The 27928-nt window shown below is 37.3% G+C and overlaps 1 pseudogene across 1 annotated transcript; it reads left to right on the forward strand.

Annotated features, from left to right (window-relative positions):
* Positions 1-160: 160 nt before the first annotated feature.
* LOC101966962 (cytochrome P450 3A9-like) lies at positions 161-27928 on the forward strand (annotated as a pseudogene). The gene is made up of 11 exons (XR_013426831.1): positions 161-213; positions 1025-1124; positions 10129-10242; positions 10506-10594; positions 11287-11435; positions 18331-18459; positions 20097-20163; positions 22438-22597; positions 23971-24195; positions 26581-26743; positions 27366-27928. The product of XR_013426831.1 is annotated as a cytochrome P450 3A9-like (transcript).

The raw sequence follows: 27928 nt of genomic DNA on the forward strand, positions 1-27928 counted from the left end.
ATATTTTCTCTTTTATCCTCAGAAGACTCTGAGTAAGAGCTTCTCTCTAACCACCTGTTAGGAACATCAAGCCTGATTTCATGGGATTTGAGTCATTTGATGTGATATCAGTATATTTACAACAATAATGGAATTTCATATTGTTCTTTTTCCTAGGTTTTTTTTTTTAAATTTTGATGCAGAATGTTATAAAAAGTATGGAAAAACATGGGGGTGAGTATTCTGGAAATTTCTCTTTGGTAGACTTGTTATTATGTGGTGCCCCAACACGTGAGGACAACCTCAGTCCAGAGCTTTTGGGATGAAACCCTCTGTGCTGCAAAGTCCTTGGAGGCTTGTCCTGCCAAGGGTCCTGCATGTCATCAGGAGTCTGGGTCTACAGTCTGACTTAGGTTGAGAATGTTGCATGTTTTGGCTTTTCTCCTGCTTTTGATGACCCAGATCTCCTAGCCTTAGTTTATGTCCAATGTGTAGTTATTCCAATCTTTCCCATTTTTGTTTGTTTTTGAGTCCTTTAATTGAATGATATGTATTATTTGAGAACTTTTTTTTTTATCATGAGCTTATAAGTCTATGGCATCATCTTTTTCCTCCATTGACTTCCATTTAGTTTAAAAGCAAAATTTCTTATTTAAATTTCAGATTTAATGTTTGATTTTGAACAAAAGGCTGGGAGGTCCTGGGAAGCCATTTCTGTTCGGCTTTCTTCATTTCCTTTACTTTCTTTCTTCTTTTTTATTGTCATCATTATTGTTGCTCATTTGCCATTTTTAAGTTTTTAGCATTGACTTTTCAATGAAGTAGACCTAAGCATTTCTTTCTCTCCTTCATGCATTTACCTACATTACCCTTTATGCTATGAAGACTCCAGTGGTCTCTGTGGTCAGAATCCCCAACCAGAACTTCATGTTGCTATGTATTGTAGGACTAGGCAGGTGGAATAGGTAACATCAGGATTAAAGTCTGGATTTTTGCTGTAGAATCTGGGCTGTTAGATTTAACCAGCCCTATTTTTCTAATACAGCCTATATGATGGTCGACAGCCTGTGTTGGTTATTACAGAGCCAAGCATTATCAAAACAGTTCTCATCAAAGAATGTTATTCTGCTTTCACTAACAGGCGGGTAAGCATTCACTTTTCAACATTTTAACATTTATTTAGTTATTTTTAAGTTTTTATTTATTCTTTTCAGTTATACATGGCACTAGAATGTATTTTGACATATTATACATACATAAAGTACAACTTCCCAAGCCTGTGTTTGGACATAATGTGGAGTTTCACTAGTTGTGTATTCATATATGAAGATAGGAAAGTTATGTCTAATTTATTCTACAGTCTTTCCTATTACTGTCCCCCCACCCTTCCTTTTGTTCCTCTTTGTTTAATCCAAAGTAACATTTATTTATTAAGTCAATTTTTTTTTAGTTTTAAATCCTCTTCTAATTAAAAGTTTTTCATTTTTTTTATTGTTGGTCGTTCAAAACATTACACAGTTCTTAATACATCATCTTTCACAGTTTGATTCAAGTGGGTTATGAACTCCCAACTTTACCCTGTATACAGATTGCTGTATCACATCAGTTACCCTTCCATTGATTGACATATTGCTTTTCTAGTGTCTGATGTATTCTGCTGTCAGTCCTATTCTCTACTATCCCCCCTCCCCTCCCCTCCCCTCCCCTTTCCTCTCTCTACCCCTTCTACTGTAAATCATTTCTTCCATTTGTATTATCTTGTCTTACCCCTCCTTTCCTCTTATATATCATTCTCACTCCCTTTCCCTCCCACCTCTCATCCCTGTTTAATGTAAATCTTCTTCTCAAGCTCTTCGTCCCTACCCTGTCCTTGTTTACTCCCCTTATATCAAAGGGGTCATTTGGTATTTGTTTTTTAACGATTGACTAGCTTCACTTAGCATAATCTGCTCTAATGCCATCCATTTCCCTCCAAATTCTATGATTTTGTCGTTTCTTAATGCAGAGTAATACTCCATTGTGTATAAATGCCACATTTTTTTTTTATCCATTCATCTATTGAAGGGCATCTAGGTTGTGCTATCTTGAATTGTGCTGCTATGAACATCGATGCAGCAGTGTCCCTGTAGCATGCTCTTTTTAAGTCTTTAGGGAATAGACCGAGAAGGGGAATAGCTGGGTCAAATGGTGGTTCCATTCCCAGCTTTCCAAGAAATCTCCATACTGCTTTCCAAATTGGCTGCACCAATTTTCAGTCCCACCAGCAATGAACAAGAGTGCCCTTTTCCCCGCATCCTCTCCAGCACTTATTGTTGTTTGACTTCCTAATGGCTGCCAATCTTACTGGAGTGAGATGGTATCTTAGGGTAGTTTTGATTTGCATTTCTCTGACTGCTAGCGATGGTGAGCATTTCTTCATGTACTTATTGATTGATTGTATGTCCTCCTCTGAAAAGTGTCTGTTCAGGTCCTTGGCCCATTTGTTGATTGGGTTATTTGTTATCTTATTGTCTAATTTTTTGAGTTCTTTGTATATTCTGGTTATTAGGGCTCTATCTGAAGTGTGTGGATTAAAGATTTGTTCCCAGGATGTAGGCTCCCTATTTATCTCTCTTATTGTTTCTTTTGCTGAGAAAAAACTTTTTAGTTTGAGTAAGTCCCATTTGTTGATTCTAGTTGTTAACTCTTGCGCTATGGGTGTCCCATTGAGGAATTTGGGGCCCGATCCCACAGTATGTAGATCATAGCCCACTTTTTCTTCTATCAGATGCCATGTCTCTGATTTAATATCAAGCTCCTTGATCCATTTTGAGTTAACTTTTGTGCATGGCGAGAGATAGGGATTCAGATTCATTTTGATGCAAATGGATTTCCAGTTTTCCCAGCACCATTTGTTGAAGATGCTATCCTTCCTCCATTGCATGCTTTTAGCCCCTTTATCAAATATAAGGTAGTTGTAGTTTTGTGGATTGGTTACTGTGTCCTCTATTCTGTACCATTGGTCCACCCGCCTGTTTTGGTACCAGTACCATGCTGTTTTTGTTACCATTGCTCTGTAGTATAGTTTGAAGTCTGGTATCGCTATACCACCTGATTCACACTTCCTGCTTAGCATTGTTTTTGCTATTCTGGGTCTTTTATTATTCCATATGAATTTCATGATTCTTTTATCTATTTCTACAAGAAATGCTGTTGGGATTTTGATTGGTATTGCATTGAACTTATAGAGAACTTTTGGTAATATCGCCATTTTGATGATGTTAGTTCTGCCTATCCATGAGTGGGGTATATTTATCCATCTTCTAAGGTCTTCTTCTATGTCTTTCTTTAGGGTTCTGTAATTTTCATTATATAAATCTTTCACCTCTCTTGTTAGGTTGATTCCCAAGTATCTTATTTTTTTGGGGGATATTGTGAATGGAGTAGTTGTCCTCATTTCCGTTTCAGAGGATTTGTCGCTGATATACAGGAACGCCTTTGATTTATGCGTGTTGATCTTATATCCTGCCACTTTGCTGAATTCATTTATTAGCTCTAGTAGCTTCTTTGTAGACCCTTTGGGTCTGCTAGGTATAGGATCATATCATCTGCAAATAGTGATAATTTAAGTTCTTCTTTTCCTATTTTTATGCCTTTAATTTCTTTCGTCTGTCTAATTGCTCTGGCCAGTGTTTCAAGGACTATGTTGAACAGAAGTGGTGAGAGAGGGCATCCCTGTCTTGTACCAGATCTTAGAGGGAATGGCTTCAATTTTTCTCCATTCAGAATGATGCTGGCCTGTGGCTTATCATAGATTGCTTTTACAATGTTGAGGTATGTTCTGGTTATCCCTAATTTTTCTAGAGTTTTGAACATAAAGGGATGCTGAACTTTGTCGAATGCTTTTTCTGCATCTATCGAGATGATCATATGGTTCTTATTTTTAAGTCTATTGATGTGGAGAATAACATTTATTGATTTCTGTATATTGAACCAGCCTTGCATCCCAGGGATGAATCCTACTTGATCATGGTGTATAATTTTTTTGATATGTATTTGAATCCGATTCGCCAGAATTTTATTGAGGATTTTTGCGTCAAGGTTCATTAGAGATATTGGTCTGTAGTTTTCTTTCTTTGAAGTGTCTTTGTCTGGTTTTGGAATCAGGGTGATGTTGGCCTCATAGAATGAATTTGGAAGTTCTCCCTCTTTTTCTATTTCCTGAAATAGCTTGAAAAGTATTGGTGTTAGTTCCTCTTTAAAGGTTTTGTAAAACTCTGCTGTATACCCATCCGGTCCTGGGCTTTTCTTAGTTGGTAATCTTTTGATGGTTTCTTCTATTTCCTCTATTGTTATTGGTCTGTTTAGGTTGTCTATATCCTCCTGACTCAATCTGGGCAGATCATAAGACTTAAGGAATTTATCTATGCCTTCACTATCTTCTATTTTATTGGAGTATAAGGATTCAAAATAATTTCTGATTATCTTCTGTATTTCTGAAGTGTCTGTTGTGATATTGCCTTTTTCATCCCGTATGTTAGTAATTTGAGTTCTCTCTCTTCTTCTCTTCGTTAGCATGGCTAAGGGCCTGTCGATTTTATTTATTTTTTCAAAGAACCAACTTTTGGTTTTGTCAATTTTTTCAATTGTTTCTTTTGTTTCAATTTCATCTCTGATTTTAATTATTTCTTGCCTTCTACTTCTTTTGCTGTTGTTTTGCTCTTCTTTTTCTAGGATTTTGAGATGAAGTAAGAGATCATTTATTTGTTGGTTTTTTCTTTTTTTGAGGAATGAACTCCAAGCAATGAATTTTCCTCTTAGAACTGCTTTCAATGTGTCCCATAGATTCCGATATGTTGTGTCTGTGTTTTCATTTAACTCTAGGAAGTTTTTAATTTCCTCCTTGATGTCTTCTAAAACCCATTGATCATTCAGCATCCTATTGTTCATTCTCCAATGATGCTTGATGTTTCCTTCCTTCTTTTATCATTGATTTTCAGTTTTATTCCATTATGATCAGATAAGATGCATGGTATTATCTCTACCCCTTTATATTGTCTAAGAGTTGCCCTGTGACATAATATATGGTCTATTTTTGAGAAGGTTCCATGTGCTGCTGAGAAAAATGTGTAACTACTTGATGTTGGGTGGTATAGTCTATATATGTCAATTAAGTCTAGGTTGTTAATTGTGTTATTGAGTTCTATAGTTTCCTTATTTAACTTTTGTTTGGAAGATCTGTCCAGTGGTGAGAGAGGTGTGTTGAAGTCTCCCATGATTATTGTATGGTGATCTATTAGACTCTTGAACTTGAGAAGAGTTTGCTTGATGAACACAGCTGCACCATTATTTGGGGCATATATATTTATGATTGTTATGTCTTGTTGGTGTATGGTTCCCTTGAGCAGTATGAAGTGTCCTTCTTTATCCCTTTTAATTAACTTTGGCTTGAAATCTATTTTATTAGATATGAGTATGGACACTCCTGCTTGTTTCTGCAGTCCATATGAGTGGTATGATTTTTCCCAACCTTTCACCTTCAGTCTATGAATATCTTTTCCTATCAGATGCGTCTCCTGTAGGCAGCATATTGTTGGGTCTTGTTTTGTGATCCATTCTACTAGCCTGTGTCTCTTAATTGGTGAGTTTAAGCCATTAACATTTAGGGTTATTATTGAGATCTGGTTTGTTCTTCTAGCCATATTTGTTTATTGATGTTACTAAACCTGATTTGTTATTCTCTTTGACTACTTTCCCCCCTTTACTGTCCTACCTCCCATTGTTGGTTTTCAATGTTATTGTCCATTTCCTCTTCCTGTAATGTTTTGCAAAGGATTTTTTGAAGAGATGGTTTTCTAGCTGTGAATTCTTTTAACTGTTGTTTATCGTGGAAGGTTTTAATTTCATCTTCTATCCTGAAGTTTAATTTCGCTGGATACACGATTCTTGGTTGGAACCCATTTCCTTTCAGTGTTTGAAATATGTTATTCCAGAATCTTCTAGCTTTCAGAGTCTGTGTTGAGAGATCAGCTGTTATCCTGATTGGTTTGCCCCTAAATGTAATCTGCTTTCTTTCTCTTGCAGCTTTTAAAATTTTCTCCTTATTCTGTATGTTGGACATCTTCATTATAATGTGTCTAGGTGTGGATCTCTTATGATTTTGCACATTCGGCATCCTGTAGGCTTCTAGGATTTGGGATTCTGTCTCATTCTTCAAGTCTGGGAAGTTTTCTCGTATTATTTCACTGAATAGACTGTTTATTCCTTTGGTATGGAGCTCTGTGCCTTCTTGTATCCCAATGACTCTTAAATTTGGTCTTTTGATATTGTCCCATAATTCTTTTATGTTCTGCTCATGGTTTCTTAGCAGACTTGTTGAGCTGTCTATGTTCTTTTCCAGTTGAAATACTTTGTCTTCATTGTCTGATGTTCTCTCTTCTAAGTGATCTACTCTGCTGGTAGTATTCTCAATTGAGTTTTTAAGTTGGTTTATTGTTTCCTGCATTTCTAGGATTTCTATTTGTTTGTTTTTTTATTACCTCTATCTCCCTGTGAAATTGATCTTTTACTTCCTGGATTTGTTTGTCAATGTGATCTTTCATTGTCTGATTTTGCTGTCTCATGTCTTCCTTGAGACTCCAGATCATCTGAAGCATATATATCCTGAACTCTTTATCTGACATTCCATCTGTTGCAGCTATTACCTCTTCTAAAGTTGAGTTGACCTGCATTGCTTGTGGTCCTTTCTTTCCTTGTCTTTTCATGCTGCTCACGTTTCTTTCTTCTTGGTGAAACTGTTGTGTTTATGAGTTTTTCCCCCTAATTATTTATATTGCTCTTGTATAGTTGAAAAATCTCCCTTGCAGGGCGGGTAGTGGCTGTGCTCCTTCTCTAGTTGGGGTGATCTCAATACCGCGCTGGCAGGCTGCTAGGCCTGCTCTGCCTGTTGTTTGCAGGTCTGCCCACCCTGTGGGAGCGGGTGGCGGCTCTGCTCTGCCCCCCCTCCAATTGTGGCGATATGACTATCACCCCCTCAGGTCGTTGGGCCTGATCCGGATGCAGGCGGCTGCTCTGCTCTGCCCCCCTACTCCAAATGGAGTGGCGTATCTACCATGCTGGCAGGCCTCTAGGCCTGTTCTGTTGGTGGGTCTCAGGTCTGCCTGACTCTGGCAGTAAGGGGAGTTGGGTGTCGAGAGTCCTTTGGTCCTTGCGGTCACGCCCACAGAGAGATTTTGAAGTTTCCCGGTTGTTCGCCAGGTGGGCGGGGCTATTAGCAGAGCCCGGAGGGCATGGCCATGTACGGGGCCATGCGGGGACCCTTCTAGCTGAGTCAGGCCACTGGGAGCCACGTGAAGAGCAGGGTAGCTGTGTCTGCGTGGTTAAGATCCGGGCGGGTGGTTTGGCTGTTCGCCGAGCGAGAGCAGGGCCTCCCGGGAGAGCCGATATGGCGGAGGCATCTGCCGGTTTGGGCTGCCACTCCGCTCCGGGCCGCCGCCGCCGCTTTCAGAAGCTGCTGGTGGTTGCGGGATTGGACCTCTGCGCCCACCGGGGGGGCTACCTGTAGAGCCGGGTTGCTGCGACCACGTGGTTAGGAACCGGGCAGGTGAGGCGGCTGTTCCCAGAGCGAGCACTAGGCCTCCCAGGGGAGCCCGGATGGCGGAGGCCGAATTCTGGTTCGGGCGGGGCGGGCCAAGTCGCTCCGGGTGTCCGCCGCTTGCAAAAACGGCTGCTGTTTGCAGGAGTTGATTTCTGCACCCACCGCGGGGCCACCTGTCTAGCCGGGTAGCTGTGGCCACGTGGTTAGGGACCGGGTGGGTGATGCGGCTGCTTCCAGAGCGAGCACTAGGTCTCCCAGGGGAGCCCGGATGGCAGAGGCCGAATTCCGGTTCGGGCGGGGCGGGCCAAGTCGCTCCGGGTGTCCGCCGCTTTCAAAAACGGCTGCTGTTTGCAGGAGTTGATTTCTGCACCTGCCGCGGGGCCACCTGTCTAGCCGGGTAGCTGTGGCCGCGTGGTTAGGAACCGAGCGGGTGATGCGGCTCCTCCCAGAGCTAGAGCTAAGCCTCCCGGGGGAGCCGCTTGCGGGAGCGGCTGATGGCTGCGGGACTAGATTTCTGTGCCCGCGTGGCTGTCCAAGACCCACTTCTCTGGGACAAACTGTCACTTCCAATAAACCTACCAGTTCACGGCAGCTCTCTTCTTAAGGGAATTATGCTAGAAGTTCCTCCGTAGGTAGGCTGCTGCTGTTCCAATGGGTCTTTCTTATCCGGTTAAAGTGGAGACGTTAGAATCGCTGCTTCCTCGCCGGCCGCCATGTTGGATCCCCCTCATTAAGTCAATTTTTATCCTGAGATATTTATAAGTTCAGAGAGCATTCCTTGCCAAAAAATTTCCAGGCAGTTGCATGTATAAATTATTCCGTTTTACCCAATTATAATTTCTTACATGACTATAAATTTATTAAGTTCCTATTTCTATAGTAACAGGAAATTGATACAATATAAGCTTTTTATATTCATTTTTTCCTGTTTTGTGTGCCTATATGAATGAATGTGCAGCTCTGTGCAAATGTATCACATGCCTACATTTGTGTAGATTTAGATTGTGTTTTTAAAGTGTTTTCACAAATTCTTCATTAACCTTAGAAATGTGACTGATTTCTTGTGTGTTGACCACATTGGACAAAGATTGCACATATAAATAGGGAAAATCCTATCTGTATGCCTTTTATTTATTTGTTTTTCTATTCCTCTGACATCAGCTGGGAGTTCCAGTATGAGGTTGAATAAGAGCCAGGAGAGTCAACATTTCTTTTGAAGGATATAGACTTTAATCTTCCAAAGTTTACCCCAATTTTAGATGAGGCTGCTGTATGTGTGGATTCCCATACAATCTCTATCTTCACTTTTTAAAAACTTTGGGGGCTGGGTTTATGTCAGTTGGTAGAGTGCTTGCCTCACAGGCACAAAGTCTGGGGTTCAAAACTCAGCATCACAAAAATTTTTAAAAAAACTTTGATTAGTGTATGATAATTGTGCATGATAATAGGATTTGCTGCTATGTTCAATACAGACATATATTCCACACTGCCCGAATCCAGCCTCTATTTACTTCCCAACATGTCCAAATCACTAATCTACACTCAGATGAACGTTTTTACTTGTTTTTCTGTATAATGACTGAACAGACATTGTAGAATTATTCCTCATGCTTGGGAGAAAGCATTCAGTTTGCCACCAGTAAGTATATTGTTAGCAGAAAATGGATTTTTATAGAATCTCTTTGTCAAGTTGAAGAAGCTTCCTTCTGTTCCTAATCTCCTAAATTTTCACAGTGAATGAATTGCTTAGCACCTCACCATTACTTACTTACTCAAGTTTATCAACTTGAAAGAGTAAGTAACACCATTGCCGAGGCTGGCCTTGAACTTGTGATCATCCTGTCTCGGACTCCTGAGCTGCTGGGATTACAGGCATGCACCAGTATGCCTGGCTGGAAGCATACATTTTAATACAAAAATATATTTTAGATGATGGAACTAAATTTCAAGGGTTTTGCTTTGGTGGGCTAGCACCCAGGTGAAAAACAGAATTATCTTCCTTTCCCCCTTTGCCCTTGTAGAAAATATTGGAAGAACTTCCATTAATAACTTGTGTTTATTTCTTTATTACACTTATATTCCAAATCCTTTAAGTTTCAAATATTATTATTTTAAAAATTATTGTATCTAAGCACCCCTTTATCAAGATCTTATGCTGTAAATGCATGTAAAGACAAAACTGGTCTTAGGTAACATACAGTTGACCAAGAACATCTGGTATCTGTCACTAACCCATTTCTGCTCTGCATAGCCTGGGGGTTGTATTAGGTCTTCTTAGGTCTTCTTCCTGTTTATTCTCCTGGAAAAAGCTTCCAATCAAGGGAAATTTTCATCTAAACAAGGGTTGGAATATAAAGTCTAAAGTGGTGTTAGGTACCTGGGTGTCTCTTCCAAACTCTCAGGAGGTTAGGCACTTGGAATAAATACTATTGAGTGTCTGACATAGGTCTAGCTACCTAGTAGGCAGTCACTAAACATTTTTTAAAAATAAATAATGCTTGTTTAACAAACTTTTGCAACTGTGGAGACCTCCACATTTATGTAGACAAAATCTCTTTTCCTTTGGACTCTAGAATTTTGGTCCAGTGGGATTTATGAAAAAAGCCATCTCCTTGTCTGAGGATGAAGAGTGGAAGAGAATAAGAACACTGCTGTCTCCAACCTTCACCAGTGGAAAACTCAAGGAGGTAATAAAATAGGACGGCTTTTCATTGGAAACTGAAAGAATTAATCTGGGCATGGGTACAAAGTGAGATAGATAATAGTCCCTTTCCAAGGGATAGTCCTCTGAATTTGAAATTCCTAAAAACGTTCTCTTGTCTTTTTGTTTTAGAAGAGATATAGTGAGATTCATTATAAATGTCTCATACTTCTTCATTCCGGGAAAGCCATAGCCTTGGGGACTGAGTCTCCTCACTTAACTATGGACAATCTTGTGTTTTTTGTGTAGATGTTCCCCATCATTAACCAGTATGGAGATGTGTTGGTGAAAAACATGAGACTGGAATCAGAAAAGGGCAAGTTTATCAACTTGAAAGAGTAAGTAGCAGGGCAGCTCTGGCATTCTGAGCTCCACCCGGAGCCCCATCCAACTCCCTGCCACAGAACTGAATTCTAAATGTTGAGCTAGTGCAATGAGCAGACAAAGCAAGAGTTTGGAGTCAGAACTCCAACTGTTCATCCAAGAAGGAGGTGCTCCCAGGAGGAGACAAGGAAGCTGGTTGAGAAAGGATCTCTCCTGTATCCACCAAGGTTTGTTTGGCTGCTATTTGTGACTTTGGATATACTAGAAGATAAAGTACTGTCAAGGTCAAGATCACCTTTTGTGAGTCCTTTAGGAAGATTCAGTTATTCCACCCCTGTCCTGCTGAAGCTCAGTTTGTATACAACTGTCATCATCCACATTCTATTTGTGCTACTGTAGTGTGTCTGATTATGGATCTGATTCCTGTGTGGGTGAGCTTCTTGAGTGCAGAGGTGAGTCTAAGTCACTTCACTGTCTCCATCACTCCTGGCACGAGGGCAGTACCTCATTTGCAACTCATAAAGGCCTCATAGTCAGTGTGAAGGGATCATGGACTCATCTGATAGTTCAGCAGATAACTGTGAGTGTGTGGCTCTCTGCTTGTCTTGCCTGGGTATGTGAACTTACTCCTACTTCTTGCTGCATGTATAGTAGAAGGATTGGGAAGAGGCACTGGTTTTAACTTTCCATGTCTTTCTCTATTCAGCATCTTGGGGGCCTGCAGCATGGATGTGATCACTGCTACTTCATTTGGAGTGAACATCGATTCCCTCAACAACCCACAAGATCCCTTTGTGGAGAAAGTCAAGAAGCTCTTAAAATTTGATTTCTTTGACCCTTTGCTTCTCTCAATAAGTGTGTGGACTACCATGTTATTCATTCCCTCTCTCTATTTAAATAAGATAATTATTGATACATAATTAACATACATTTTAATTACCCCACTTAATTTATACAATTCAATGGTTTTCAGTACAAAGATATACTCAGCCATCACTAGTGACCATTTATCAACTCAGAAGCAGGCTAACATTTCATTATCAACTCTCTATTCCCCAAACCTAAGCAATCATGGGTCTATTTTTTGACTCTATAGATTTTCTGATAGTGTGAAATTTCTATTAATGAATCCCACAATATGTGGCTTTGCATGTCTGACTTCTTCCATTTATGATTGTATTTTCAAATTCTTTCATCCTGAAGCATGTGTGAGTTCTTCATTTCTTTTTTTTAAAAGAAATTATTTATTTATTTGTTCTAATGAATTATACATGATAGCAGAATGCATTTCACTACATAAAACACAAATGGAGCACATGTTCCTAGGGTAATGATGTCCATCTCATTTAACCATCTTTCCTACACTCATCCCCCCTCCCTTTCACTTGCCCTATCCAAAGTTCCACCATTCCTCGGATGACCCCCCCACCCATTATGGATCAGAATTCACCTCTGAGAGAAAACATTTGGCTTTTGTTGTTTTGGGATTGGCTTACTTCACTTAGCATGATATTCTTCAACTCCATCCATTTATCTGAAAATTCCATTACTTTATTCTCTTTTAATGCTGAATAATATTCCATTGTGTATATGTACCACATTTTCTTTATCCATTCATCTGTAGATGGACATCTAGGTTGGTTCTACAGTTTAGCTATTGTGAATTGAGCTTCTATAACATTGATGTGGTTGTGTCACTGTAGTATGCTGATTTTAAGTCCTTTGGGTATAAACCAAGAAGTTGGATAGCTGGGTCAAATGGTGGTTCCATTCCAACTTCTCTGAGGAATCTCCATACTGTTTTCCAAAGTGGTTGCACCAATTCGCAGTCCCACCAGCAATGTAAGTGCCTTTCCCCCCACATTCTCATCAACATATATTTTTGCTTGTATTCTTCATAACTGCCATTCTGACTGGATTGAGATGAAATCTTAGAATAGTTTTGATTTGCATTTCTCTAATTACTAGAGATGTTGAACATTTTTTCATATATTTGTTGATCAGTTGTATATCTTCTTCTGAGAAATGTCTGTTCAATTCCTTAGCCAATTTTTTGATAAGGTTATTTGCTGTTGTGTGTGTGTGTATATGTGTGTGTGTGTGTGTGTGTGTGTGTGTGTGTGTTTTGGTGTTAAGTTTTTTGAGTTCTTTATATATCCTGGAGATTAGTGCTCTATATGATGTGCATGTTGTAAAAATTTGCTCCCATTCATTAGGCTCTCTCTTCACCTTATTGGTTGTTTCTTTTGTTGATAATAAGCTTTTCAGTTTGAATCCATTCCATTTATTGTTTCTTGATTTTATTTCTTATACTTTAGGAGTCTTGTTAAGGAAGTCAGAGTCTAATCTGACATAATGAAAGTTTAAGCCTACTTTTTCTTCTATTACGTGCAGGGTCCCTGGCCTAATTCCTTGGTTCTTGATTCACTGTGAGTTAAGTTTTGTGCACGGTGAGAGATAGAGACTTAATTTCATTTTGCTACATATGGATTTCCAGTTTTCCCAGAATCATTTGTTATAGAGGCTTTTTTTTCCAGTGAATGTTTTTGGCACCTTTGTCTAGTATGAGATAACTATATTTGTGTAGGTTTGTCTCTGTATCTTCTGTTCTGTCCCATTGGTCTACGAGTCTCTTTTGGTGCCAATATGGATTTCCAGTTTTGCCAGCACCATTTGTTGAATAGGCTCTTTTCTCCAGTGAATGTTTTTGACACCTTTGTCTAGTATGATATAACCATATTCATGTGGATTTATCTCTGTGTTCTCTATCCTGTACCATTAGTCTACAAGTCTATTTTGATGCAGATACCATGCAGTTTTTGTTACTATAGCACTGTAGTATAGTTTAAGGTCTGATATAGTGATAATACTTCCTGCTTTCTTTCTTGCTAAGGATTTCTAGCTATTCTGGGTCTCTTATTTTTTCCAAATACATTTTATGATTGCCTTTTCTATTTCTATGAAGAATGTCATTAGGATTTTAATAGGGATAACATTAAATCTGCATAACATTTTTGGTAGTATGGATTTTCCAGAATTTAATGGAGACTTTTTTTTTTTAAAGAGAGAGAGGTACAAAGAGGTAGAGAGAGAGAGAGAGAGAGAGAATTTTTTAATATTTATTTTTTAGTTATCGGCGGGCACAACATCTTTGTTTGTATGTGGTGCTGAGGATGGAACCCGGGCCGCACGCATGCCAGGCGAGCGCACTACCGCTTGAGCCACATCCCCAGCCCCTTAATGGAGACTTTTTGCATCTATGTTCATTAAAGATGTTGGTCTGAAATTTTCTTTTGTTGATGTGTCTTTGGCTGGTTTAGGGATCAGGGTGATACTGGCTTCATAGAATGAGTTTGGAAGTGTTCCCTCTTTTGCTTTTTCATGGAATAATTTGAGGAGTATTGGTATTAGGTCTTCTTTGAAGGTCTTGTGAGAATCTGACTGGTCTGGGCTCTTCTTTGTATGTAGGCTTTAGATGGTGTCTTCTATTTCCTTGCTTTGAAATTGATCTGTTTAACTTGTGTATATTATCTTGATTCAGTTTGGGTAGATTATGACTGTAGAAATTTGTCATTGTCTTTGATATTTTCTATTTAATTGAAGTATACATTTTCAAAATAGTTTCTAATTATCTTCTGTATTTTATATATGTCCATCATGATATTTCCTTTATTATCACAGATTTTAGTAATTTAACTTTTCTCTCTCTTTACTTGTGTGGATAAGGGTTTATGAATTTTATTTATTTTTTCAAAGAACCAACTTTTTGATTTGTCAATTTTTTCAATTGTTTCTTTTGTTTCAGTTTCATTGATTTCAGCTCTGATTTTAATTATTTCCTGTCTTCTACTACTTTTGGTGTTGATTTTTCTTTTTTGGGGGGCTTTGAAATGTAATGTTAAGTCCTTTATTTATTGACTTTTTCTTCTTTTAAGGAATGAATTACATGCAATGAACTTTCCTCTTAGAAGTGCCTTCATAGTGTCCCAGAGATTTTAATGTTTTATTAGTGTTCTCATTTACCTCTATGAATTTTTTAAACTTCTCTCTGATGTTTTCTGCTACCCCTTGCTCATTCAGTAGCATATTATTTAGTCTCCAGGTGTTGGAGTAGCTTCTATTTTTCATTTTATCATTAATTTCTAATTTCATTCCATTATAATCTGATGGCATACAGGATAGTATCTCTATTTGAATTTGCTAAGAATTGTTTTGTGGCCTATTATATGGTGTATTTTAGAGAAGGATCTGTGTGCTGCCCAGAAGAAAGTCTCTTCACTCATTGATGGATGAAATATTCTCTATATGTCTGTTAAGTCTAAGTTTTTGATTATATTATTGAGTTCTATAGTTTCTTTGTTTGGAAGACCTCTCCAGTGGTGAATGAGGTGTATTAAAGTCACCCAGTATTATTGTGTTGTGTTTCATTTTACTCTTGAAATTGAGAAGAGTTTGATGAATGTAGATAGCCTTTACATTTGGCCTTTTCATGTTATACCATAATTCATTTTTGGGGGCATAAGTATTTATAATTATAATTTCTTGTTGATGAATGGTTTTCTTAAGCATGAAATGTCCTTCTTTATTCCTTTTGATTAACTTTGGCTTGAAGTATACTTTATTTGATATGAGGATGGAAACCTGTGCTTGTTCACACAGTCCATGTGAGTGGTATATTTATTCCCAATCTTTCACCTTCAGTTTGTGGATATCTTTTCCTATAAGTCTCTTGAAGGTAGCATATTGTTGGTTTTTTAAAAAATCCAATCTTCCAGTCTATATCTTTTGATTGATGAGTTTAGGCCATTAACATTCAGGGTTATTATTGAAACATAATATTCATATTTCCAGTCATTTTGCTTTACTTTTGGTTTTTAACTTGACTTGGTTTCTCCTTTGATTGGCTTCTCCTTTAGTGTATTTCATCCCTTTGCTGATTTTCATTGTTTTTTATTTTTTTCTTCATGGAATATTTTGCTAAGGATGTTCTGTAGTCCAGGCTTTCTAGTTGTAAATTCTTTTAATTTTTGTTTACCATGGAAGGTTTTTATTTTATCATGAAATCTAAAGCTTAATTTTGCTGAATGTAAGATTCTTGATTGGAATCCATTTTCTTTCAGAGTTTGGTATATATTGTTCCCGGACCCTCTAGCTTTGAAGGTCTGGGTTTAGAAATCTGCATAAATACTAATTGATTTCCTCCTATATGTAATCTGATTCCTTTCTATTGTGGCTTTTAAATTTCTTTCCTTATTCTGTATGTTAGGCATTTTCATTGTTATGTGCCTTGGTGTAGATCTGTTGTGATTTTGTACACTTGGTGTCCTGTAAGCCTTTTGTATTTGATTTTCCAATTCATTATTCAGGTTTGGAGAAATTCCTGATATTATTCATTGGATAAATTGTTCATTCCTTTGTTTTGGAACTCTATGCCTTCTTCTATCCCAATAATTCGTACATTTGGCTTTTTCATAATTCAGAAATGTTCTGCTCATGGTTTCATACCATTTTCACTGTGTGGTCAACTTTACTTTCAAGACTATATATTTTTGTGTTCATTGTCTGAGGTCCTATCTTTCAAGTGATCTAGTCTGTTTGTGATGATTTCTATTGAATTTTAATTTGGTTTATTCTTTCCTTCATTTCAAGGATTTCTTTTCCTTTTTATTGTAGAATCTCTATCTCCTTATTGAAGTAACCTTTTGCTTCCTGTATTTGGCTATGTAGCTCTTTATTGAAATGACCTTTTGTTGCCTGTGTTTGCTTTCTTATATCATCCTTTAATTCACAGAATATTTTAATTACATACATCCTGAACTCCTTCTTGGACATCTCTTCTTCTGTGCTGGCCATTGGTTCTAGTAATGTATCTTGGTTTGTTTGGGGCACTTTCTTCCCTTGTTTTTTTCATATTGTTTGTGTGTCTTTCCCTTTAGCAGTATAGATCCAAGGTATTACAGTTTTTTCCAATAGACTTATAGTGTCCCTGAAGAATTCCATGATCTCTCCCTTAAGGAGGAGATTAATATTAACTTATCCCAATGCAAACAATATGCAGGCTTTATTAAACCAAATAGCTTCTATTGAGATGTTTACAGTTTTGTCACAATAGATAGAATTGGTGCATTTAATTATTATCAACAATGTAAACAGTAGGTTGCAAAAGGATCTACAGTTTATAATGGTGGACAAAGAGAGAACTTTAGGGGGTTAGGATGAGATGTTAAGGAGGTAGGAGATGAGGATATAGAGTTATTAGATCTTAGGAAGCATAAAAGAGGAATCAAAATATGTTGGCTAGTAGCAGGAGAAAAGAGAGAAAGAGACTTTGGGAAGACAGATAAATGGGAAGAAGAGAGAAAGGGGGAAGAGAGAAGAGAACAATAAATTATTTCGTTTTTAATATTCTGTTGAGATTTTGCATCCATAATTATAAGATATATAAGTTTTTAGGTCTCCTATGTTATCTTTGTGTCAAGTCTTAGGATCAGGTTAACATGGGAATTTTAGGATCTTTTTACAAATGTTCACTGTATTCTATATTTAGAAAATACCAAATATTTCTATGAATGTTTGTAAAGTGGTAAAGAATTGGTATTAGTTCTTTTAATGTTTGGTAAAATTGTCCATGGAACATCTGGACCTGAGCTTCACTTTGTAGAAAAGTTCTTAATTTCTAATTTAGTCTCATCATGTGATGTATGTCAATATATATTTTGTATTACTTTTTGTGTCAATTTCTATTGTTTGTGTCTTTTTAGGAATTTGTCCATTTCATTTATGTAATTTGTATAATTGTTGTGATAATCTGATTGTTACAACATCTTTATATTTCTTTCTATGTTTATAATGTCAGTATTTCCCCAGTTTTTATTTTGAATCCTACTAACTGTAGCCTTTCTATTTCTGGGTCAGTGTAGCTATTATTTTGCGAATTTTGTTTTTTTTTTCAAAGAATTGCATTTTTTCATTAATTTCTTCTATTGATTTTATTTTTTATTTGATTAGTTTCCACTTTGGTCCTTAATATTTTCTTCATTCTGTTTCCTTTAAGTTTAATTTGCTCTTCTTTTTTTCTGTGATTTATTGTGTAAAATTTGATCATTCATTTGTGATCTTTGTTTTTATTTAATAGATCAGAATTACCCTCTGCACAATGGGCTTTTTATCCATTCCACAATATATATATTAGTTTGATATATTATGTATCCTTTTTCCCCTTTCAATACTTTATTTTATTTCACTTTATTTTCTTCTTTCAACCAGCGTTTATTTAGGTGTATATTGATCAATTTGCCTATACTTTGAGTTTCCCAGTTTTCTTTCTAATAATGCCTTCTGGATTCCTCCTGTGGTGCTTGAAGAACACATGCTCTGTTGGTCCCATTCTGACTGCTCTTTCTTGAACAGCATGATTAACCGCAGCCTCAGACTGAAGCCTAGTTTTATCCAAAGACACTCTATTCCAGTACATGAAGGGGAAAGGGGTCAGAGTTTTCATCTTGCTCCTTTGGTCACTCCACAGAAGAAGAAGGGGCCACTGATCTTACTGTTGTGATGGTGGCCCTATGTATGGCATCCTCTTGCTCAGCCAGTGTCCTGGAGCCCAATCAGTGGTCCCAGCAGGAACAGTTCCTCTTTAGGAACCCTCGTGACTTCCACTTTTCTGATTGGTAGAAAAGATGTAATTGCTCTAGTTAAATTTTACATTTTTCACTGAAATGTCCTTTGTTTTTTCTTTCCCTTGCAGTAATCTTTCCATTCCTTACTCCAATTTATGAGGCAATGAATATCTCTATGTTTCCAAAGGATGCCATAAAATTTTTTAAAGAAAGCCATAAACAGAATGAAAGAAAGTCACCTTCAAGAGGAACAACAGGTAAAATCCAGTGGTGGTTACAGAGGAGGTTCATTTTTGATAATTTATTTGCCTATGGGTGTTTGACTTCCATACTTCTTTGTATATTTTTAAAAGGTAGATGAAGTACTCTTAGTTGAGAGTAATAGAGGGTTTTCGTTTGGGGAGAATAAAGAATTTAGCATCTGGTAATTGAGATACAAGAATAAATCAGAGAGAAAACTGAATTAGAGTAAGATGTATTCCATGCTTTTATAATTATGTCAAAATAGACTCTACTCTCATATAACTAAAAAGAACTAATATAAAAGACTTAAATAAATAAAATTATATATTCCAAATACTGAAAAAATAGTGAACCAAAGAAAAAGCATTTACATTTAAATAATGGGAATGGAATTTAGTTTGTCAAGGCATAAATATTGCTGATAGGAAAAAGTCCCAAATACTCTAAAAAGGTATCCTTGTACAATGTTGTCTAGAATGCAAATTAGGACAGCCTTTATGGAAAACTGTGTGGAAGACCCTCAGAAATCAAATATAGACCCACTGTATGATCCAGCAATCTCACTACTGGGTATATAACCACAGGAAATGAAATCAGTATGTCAAAGAGACCTCTGCACTCTCATGTTTATTGCAGCACTATGTTAAAATTGTTCTTATTAATTCAGCCAAATAGATTTTGAAAACATCTACCATCAGGAAATGATAAATGCAGTTAAAGATGTGTTTAAACTGACATAAACATCAAACAGCATGTATATATATCATATATATATATATCATATATATATATATGATATATATCAAAGTAATCAGGTACCTTACTTAATGTTTTAATATGGATAGCTTAATGTTTTTATATATCAGTTGAAATGATTTTTTTTAAATAGAGGAAAAAGCATTTTATTATATCCCTTCTCTCAATAGATAAAATTTCAACATAAAATTATTTTTCTGGTGCTTTAATTTAATCATATTTTATATTGGCAAAGAAACATTGCATTTCCAAACCTCTCACTTTACAAACTCTCCACAGAAGGCATTCTCAGGGTAGCTGGTACTGTCTGGCCCCTGGAGCAGGCATGGGGTTCTTTAGGTGAAGGTTTTGTTTCATATACGAAGGCCAGCACAAGAATATGTGCAGGCTAGGGAGCCAGGATGGGCCCTCCAGGTGTTAGTACAAAGTTCATAGCTTTAAGCATGGTGGGATCTTTCAAGAAGCTTGCCCAAATATGATGACGAGCTCTAAAAATGTCAGGAGATTAATCTGTGGCATTTTTGGTGAAGAATTAAGGCAATAAAACAAAATATTGCAGTCCAGCACTTCTCCCTGAGCAAACAAATGTAACAGGAGACAAAGCCAGCCACTCTCTGGCCAGGAGGCTGTGTTCAGAATCCATAGAAGCTCACAAGCAGGGATAGCAAAGACCAGTAGCTGTTGGACACCACAGCCTGTTTTCACTCAGGGAAATGTTCTACTCTCCAAAGTTTGTAGATGGATACTTTTCTTCACTGATGACTTAGGAAACTCCAGCTGGACTTCTGTACTTAAAGGTAAGTCATAGTCTCAGAAGGAAAGATAAGTTCTGTACTCTTAATTTTTTTCTGACTTCATAATTAACCTTCTATCTTTGAAATTACTCTGTTTCTAGCATTGTGTGGATTTTCTTCAGCTTATGATAAATTCTCAGAATTCCAAAGATGTGGAGTCTCATAAAGGTAAACAAGGTTGCTATCTCGTCTACTGATGGGGAAACTCAGAGGGAAGTGTATTCTGGAAATGTGCAGGAGATTCTCAAGGAAGAAGAGCATTTCTACAAAGTTGCAGAAAGGCCATGCTTGGATATTATATACAGTAGCCTGAGGAACTTTCTAGAGAAACACATCTAGAACCATGTTCAAATGTTGAAGCTGATATAAACAAGAATTTCTTTCACTAGCATGGTATTTTTTATTAAACTTATTTTCTTACTATTTTTATTTTGATGCTCAATTTCTCCCATATTTGTCCACTGGAATCCCTTTCATGTAGGCTCCTGAGTCCTCTATTATTCTTGTCACCTTTTAATGATTGTTTTAAAAAGTAGCTTCTGTTTATTCAAATAGCAATATTGAGCTGAAAACATAGAGGTTCTCCATGTAGTCTTGAATATAATGCTTCACTATTAATATCCACCACCAGCGAGTTATATTTATCATAGTTCAGGAACCTGTATTGACACACTTTTATCATTCAAAGTCTGCAGATTTCATTAGGGTTTGCTGTTGGTCTTTTACATTCTATGACATGTATCCACATTATAGTATCATACAGTGTATTCTATGACCCTTTAATTTATTTTCCAAGTATTTTCTTGCTTTCTGATTCAAGATATTCCAGGTTTCTGCTCTGTTTCTCCTGACAGCTTTGTTTTTTGTTTTTGTTTTTGCAATTAATGGAACTTAGAAATCCAAATCTGTGATCATCTTGCAGATTTTTGCTTTTAGATACTTTCAGCAGACAAGATTATTAACATGAAATACTTCTACATGGAGCAGAGGAAAGAAATATTTCTGTACCTACTCACATCCAGTGATAATAAACTATTTTTCTCTCTCCTTCAAATTTTCCCCCCTAATTTACTGTAATAGACAAATACTCCCATTGCAGTTCTAATTCATGGTACCCAGTGCCTTGACAACCATCTGAAAAAATTCCTGAATGTTGAGCAATTAATTCTAGATATGAGGACTGGGCTTATGCATTTTTTTAAAAAAATATATTTTTATTTTTTAGTTGTAGGTGCACACAATACTTTTATTTTATTTTTATGTGGTGCTGAGGACCAAACCCAGTGCCTCTCATGTGCTAAGTGAGTGCTCTACCACTGAGCCACAACCCCAGCCCCAGTACACATATTTTTTTGTTCACATATACATATTATCCATCTATCTATCTATCTATCTACCTATCTATCTATCTATCTATCTATCTATCTATCTATCTATCTATCCATTCATCCATCCATCCATCTATGCTGTATGTATCTACCAGTTCTATTCAGCTTTCTATGATGAAGAAAACAATCTATATTTAACTTGTCAATAAAATAACGACTGAACACACGTGCTACTGAGCACTTGATATGTGGCTAGTGCCACTGAGGAACAGAAGTGTATTGACTTTTAATTATTTAAAATTTAAACACCCACATGTGGCAGGTAGCTATGAATGCAAATATCCAAGCTATAAACCTTGACTTTTTGTTGGTGTGGGGGGAGAGGGTTACTAGAAATTGAACTCAGGGGCACTCAATCGCTGAGCCATATTCCCAGCCCTACTTTGTATTTTATTTAGAGTTACTGTCTCACTGAGTTGAGTAGCGCCTCGCTGTTCTAAGGTTGGCTTTGAACTCATGATTCTCTTGCCTCAGCCTCCCACAGGGATTACCAGTGTGTGCAACTGCACCTGGCCCACACCTTGACTTTATAGTCCTATTTAATGGGGTTCATACTCACTGGGATAAAAGATTTGATAATTAAATATTCCCATGACATCATCATAGAAAATCATTATCAGGAAATCTGAACTCTGTAGACCTTTCAAACACTTGTTTTATGTTTTCTTTTTTATCTTGAATTGCATGTTTGGCACTGAGATCATGTTTTTTTTTCAGGACCCAAGTATCTAAAAGTCCATATTGATCATATTGTGTGTCTTAGATAGAAATGGTGTCTCTTGAAATTACCTATCTTTGCTGCTTCTGAGAATGGCACAGCTAGAAGCCAAGTCTAAGAGTGGTGTAGACCTCAGGAAAACTGGATTAAAATTAGTTTTCCTTTGGCTCCCCTATCAGATAGACATGAGAATGAAAACCACTCTGAGAATGACCCTGAATTGCTTTTTCATGGTCCTGTCTAGTTATCTGTGGGTTTTAGTGGGATTTCTCTTCATCTAAACCCTGATGTTGTAATTTGCTGAATTTACCTAAATTTTGTTTTCTCTTCCATTAGCCCTGTCTGATCTGGAGCTTGTGGCCCAGTCAATTATCTTCATTTTTGCTGGCTATGAGACCACTAGTAGTGCTCTTTCCTTCATTTGTATGAACTGGCCACCCATCCTGATGCCCAGACCAAACTGCAGCAGGATATTGATGCAGATTTGCCCAATAAGGTGAGAAGATGGTACCTGGAGAGGGAGGAGAGAGGCGGAGCCTCAACAAGACTTCCTCCTTTTCACTTCCTAGGAGGCTTTGACCAAAATATAGTCATTGATTCTTTTCACCAGCTCTATCTGGAAAGGATCTGAAGAGACAAATGAAGGAGAAAACAGTATTTTGGGGAAAATGTTATTCCCAAAACTACAAGGAATTTTTAAGAGTATAATTTCAATTGTATCCATTACCAGTTATCATCATGACACCTAGGAAGTGTAAGCATGTGTCACCCAAGTGTCCAGATCATTGTCTCTGCTGAACTGTGGCATGAGCTCCTGCCTGGCTGTCTGCTGAGTGAGCCTGGACTTGGTGGGCAGGCCGACTCTGCTCTGCTCCACACTCTAGTCATGTATTAGAGAGAAGTGGTCAGGGGATGAGTCAGGTTTTCTGGCTCCTGAGCCAAACTCTTTACTTCTGCCTTGTGTCCTCTCCAATGTCTCACCAGGCATTAGCCACATGTTGTGCCTGCTTTTCTGACACCTCTGCCTAAACAGGGAGTCTATTGGATATGAAGACACCTGGTCTCTGGGGCTGGCATGGCTGGTTTGGCAGTGAAGTGGGCACAAAGCCTCTTCTTCAGAGCTCACAGTGAAGCCCTGAAGAACTACCAGGAGACTGGTCCAGCAACAGAGCGTGGGGCTGAGAGTGGCTTCCTGTCCTCCTTAGAATGTTCTCTGAAGCTGAACATGACATGACATGGTGCCATCCAATCTTAGACTTTTTTTGGTTGTGTTAGAGTGGAAGTTACCAATTTTTCCCAACATTTTTTTACATGATGTAGTGTTATTTCTAAGATATATATATATATATATATATATATATATATATATATATATATATATACACACACACACACATACACACACACACACACACTCAAAGTAGAATTATTCAAGAAAAATGGTTGTATAATGGGTTATTTCCTCTTTTCTATGTTCTATTTCCTTGAAATAGACCTGTGACTTTTCTAGTGAAATGTTATATTGACTTTCACATATTTTGCCTGAGTGTAATTGTCATATTCTATTAGTTACTTTTCCTCACATGAGAAAAAGTAGTACATGATGCTGCTGAAGATATTACACACTGAATTTGGGATTGTCCCAAAGGTCTCTTATGTTCATAACTACTCTGTACTTTTCAATGGGCCATGGACATGGTTGTCAAATGGACATGATTGTTATTACAGTGCTTAGTCAATTGTAAGAACTACTCTACTTCTCCGTTCTGTTATTCTTGGGACCTCTTAACTTTTTTATATAACTATGTAGATTGTGTTTAAAGTTAGTTCTAAATATGAATTTTCAAAAATCTCTTTTTTTCTCTTCAGGCAGCTGCTACCTATGATACTGTGTTGCAGATGGAGTACCTGGACATGGTGGTGAATGAAACTCTCAAGTTGTACCCAATTGCTGGCAGACTTGAGAGGGTCTGTAAGAAAGATTTTGAAATCAATGGAGTGCCCATTAGGAAGGGGACAGTGGTGATGATGAAGCTATGTTCTTCATCGAGACCCACAGCACTGGCCAGAGCCTGAGGAGTTCTGCCCTGAAAGGTACAGGGCCTCTGGGAAAGGGAATCGCCCTGGGCTAGGGTTGTCCAAGCATGTCCTTTTATTTCTTATCATAGATGACGTACAGGTAGCTATGTAATCATTTTTATATATGTCTTTGCATTTTAAGCAGTTTTCCTGTTATAAATATAACATTTTCTTGTAAAATGATATGAATTTGTGACAAGGAACAAAATAAGTGCTATGTCCATTCACTATCCTAAATTCTTTTTTTTTTGATTTTTAATTGATTTTTAAAAAATAAATGACAATGGAATGCATTACAATTCTTATTACTCATATATAACACAATTTCTCATATCTCTGTTTGTATATAAAGTATGTTGACACCAATTTGTGTCTTCATACATGAACTTTGGATAATGATGTCTATCACATTCCACCATCCTTGCTAACCCCCTGCCCTCTTCCTTTCCCTTCCACCCCTCTGCCCTATTTAGAGTTGTCTATTACTTCCATGCTCCCCCTCCCTACTCCACTATGAGTCAGCCTCCTTATATCAGAGAAAACATTCTGCATTTGTTTTTTTGGAATTGGCGAACTTCACTTAGCATTATCTTCTCCAACACCATCCATTTACCTGCAAATCCCATGATTATATTCTCTTTTAATGCTGAGTAAAATTCCACTGTGTATATATGCCACATATTTTAATTCATTCATCTACTGAAGGGCATCTAGGTTGGCTCCACAGTTTATCTATTGTGAATTGTGCTGGTATAAACATTGATGTGGCTGTGTCCCTGTAGCATGCTGTTTTTAAGTCTTTTGGGTATAAACCGAGGAGAGGGATAGCTGGGTCAAATGGTGGTTCCATTCCCAGATTTCCAAGGAATCTCCATACTGCTTTCCATATTGGCTGCACCAATTTACAGTCCTGCCAGCAATGTATGAGTGTACTTTTTTCTCTATATCCTCACCAACACTTATTGTTGTCTTCATAATATCTGCCATTCTGAACTGCAGTGAGATAATATCTTAGAGTAGTTTTGATGTTCATTTCTCTAATTGCTAGAGATGATGAGCATTTTTTTATATATTTGTTGATTGATTGTATATCTTCTTCTGAGAAGTGTCTCTTCAGATTCTTGGCTCATTTATTGATTGGGTTATTTGTTTTTTTGGTGCTTTGCTTTTGAGTTCTTTATATACCCTAGAGATTGGTGTTATAGCTAATGTGTGAGGAGTAAAAATTTACTCCCAAGCTGTAACCTCTTTATTCACCTCACAAATTGTTTCTTTAGCTGAGAAGAAACTTTTTAGTTTGTTAAATTCTTTAAATAATTATTAATGAATAATATGATCATGTTTTCATAAACATATTTCTATGCATATATAGATATTTTGCAAAACTATATTGTATCATATTTTATTTGATTTTTGATAGTACTTGATAGTATATATTCAACCTCTGCATGTATGTTTTTTTTGGACGTACCAGGAATTGAACTCAGGGAGGATGACCACTGAGCCACATCCATAGCCCTATTTTGTATTTTATTAGAGACAGGGTCTCACTGAGTTACTTAGAGTCTCACTAAATTGCTAAAGCTGGCTTTGAACTTGGGATCCTACTGTCTCTGCATCCCAAGTCGCTGGGATTACAGGAGTGTGCCACTGTGCTCAGTCTGTATGTATGGTTTTTGGATCTATATTTTCAACTAACTAAATAAAGTTTTTTTCTTGTCAGTTTTCCCTAAACAGTCTAATACAATAAGTATTTATATAGTATTTACATATTATTAGTTATTATAAGCAATCCAGAGGTGATTTAAAATATATTTCAGGATGTGCATAGGTTATACAATGTGCATAGGTTTATATTATTTTTATAAGAGACTTGATCACCCAAGATTTTGTTTATTCTGATGCTAAAACTAAATATCCTCAGATATGGCACCATGACTCTGTGTGTATGCATATGTGTGTGTGTGTGTGTGTGTGTGTGTGTGTGTGTGTCTGTGTTTTCAAATTTTATAGCATGTGCCATAACCTACATAACCACTATCTCATTTCATTTTCTGTATTTATTATTATACTGCTTATATTTTATGAGTGTTTTGTTTTCTTTTCTGTCTCAATTTACCATGATTTCCTTTGAAACATCATTTATCTCATCTTAAAAATACTGAAAGCTCCTATAGGCTAAGGGAGAGAAAGGTGGAAAAACTTCTATAGGCTAAGGGGAAGAAAGGTGGAAAAACTCAATAGCTTAACAATTCTCATAGAAAACCACAGCTGGATTTCAATGACCAGCCCAGAAATCATCTTTTACATCATTGCTTGGGGGTGTCCAAGGCACAAACTGAAACAAGTAACTGTTGTGGTTTTAATGTTTTGTTGACTTGTCATCTATTGTGGAACCAGGTTCAGTAAGAAAAACAAGGACAGCATTGATCCGTACATATACATGTCCTTTGGAAATGGCCCCCGAAACTGCATTGGCATGAGGTTTGCTCTCATGAACATGAAAGTTGCTCTTGTCAAAGTAATGCAGAACTTCTCCTTCCAAACTTGTAAGGAAACATAGGTCAGTAAATTTTCATATAAATAATATTTATTTGAAGATATTTTTCCAAACTGAGGAGCCTAGTCACAGAAAAACATATGCTCATTCATCATCTAATTCTTCTATAGTCCAGTGAGTCTCTTTTGCACCATCTTTGAGATTTTAGAGTTCTTTACTGTGGGGGGCTCTAAGTCCATGGCTTTATGAGGAACAAAGTGTAAAAAACATATGGACTCAATGCAGATTAGTGTGACGTGTGTATGTGTGGACTGTGAACTTGAGCACAGTGTAAATTCATCTCCAAGTCTCCTGTAGAGACCCTGTGCACAGTCGTGAGGGGTGGTGACCACAGGGTTCTGATGTTTGAGTTAAGCTCTCCTCACCAGATCTTAGAGAACCTCCCTGTCTCAGGCCTTTTACAGGATAAATGTTTATGAAATAATTTTTCAGATAAATGAATAATTTTACTATCCAATCATGACACATCTTAGGGAATAAGTAGGATGAATTCAAAGTATATGATACTAAAAGTAGTTTTATGTTTGTGGGACATCACTGGGCATAATGAATCTTCTCTACTTTGCTGCTTTGGTTTCTGGTGTTTCATTCATTGCTTCTCCATGTACTTGTCTATATGTTATAGATTCCCCCCAAATTAAGAGATCGAGGTCTTCTTCTTCCTGACAAGCCCATTACTGAAGGCTGTGTGCAGAGATGGGACAATAAGTGGAGCCTGAACTTCCCTAAGAATTTGAGCATTGTTGTCCTTAGAGCCTGGGACCCAGAACATTAGAGAACAAAAATTTATTTTGCGAAGAAAATTCAAAATGAAGATAGACTCTATATTCCTTAATTGATGAATGATAAGAGATTCCAGAGACCTTTGCTGACCTTGCTCAGTGTCTGTGTAGAGTATTCTCTATTTTCTGATGGAAAGGAGGTGCTCACCTTAGTGCCAGACACGAAGACTCACCCTTTCTGGGTCTAATGGGCTCTCTCCTCTCACCACCAGTTAGTCCTGGCAGCTCCTCCTGAGCTCTGATTAGAGAATCAACAATTATCACCAAATTTGTCAATAATTTTTAATGAAAATAAGGGTGGTTGTGGTGGCTTTTGTAGTGACATTGATATATGATGTGTTCTTTGAAATATGCTGTGATAAGTTTTTTAATGAGAAAGTAAATAAACATATCCTTATAAAATGTA

This window comes from Ictidomys tridecemlineatus, chromosome 10 (assembly GCF_052094955.1).
Source record: "Ictidomys tridecemlineatus isolate mIctTri1 chromosome 10, mIctTri1.hap1, whole genome shotgun sequence".
NCBI lineage: Eukaryota > Metazoa > Chordata > Mammalia > Rodentia > Sciuridae > Ictidomys > Ictidomys tridecemlineatus.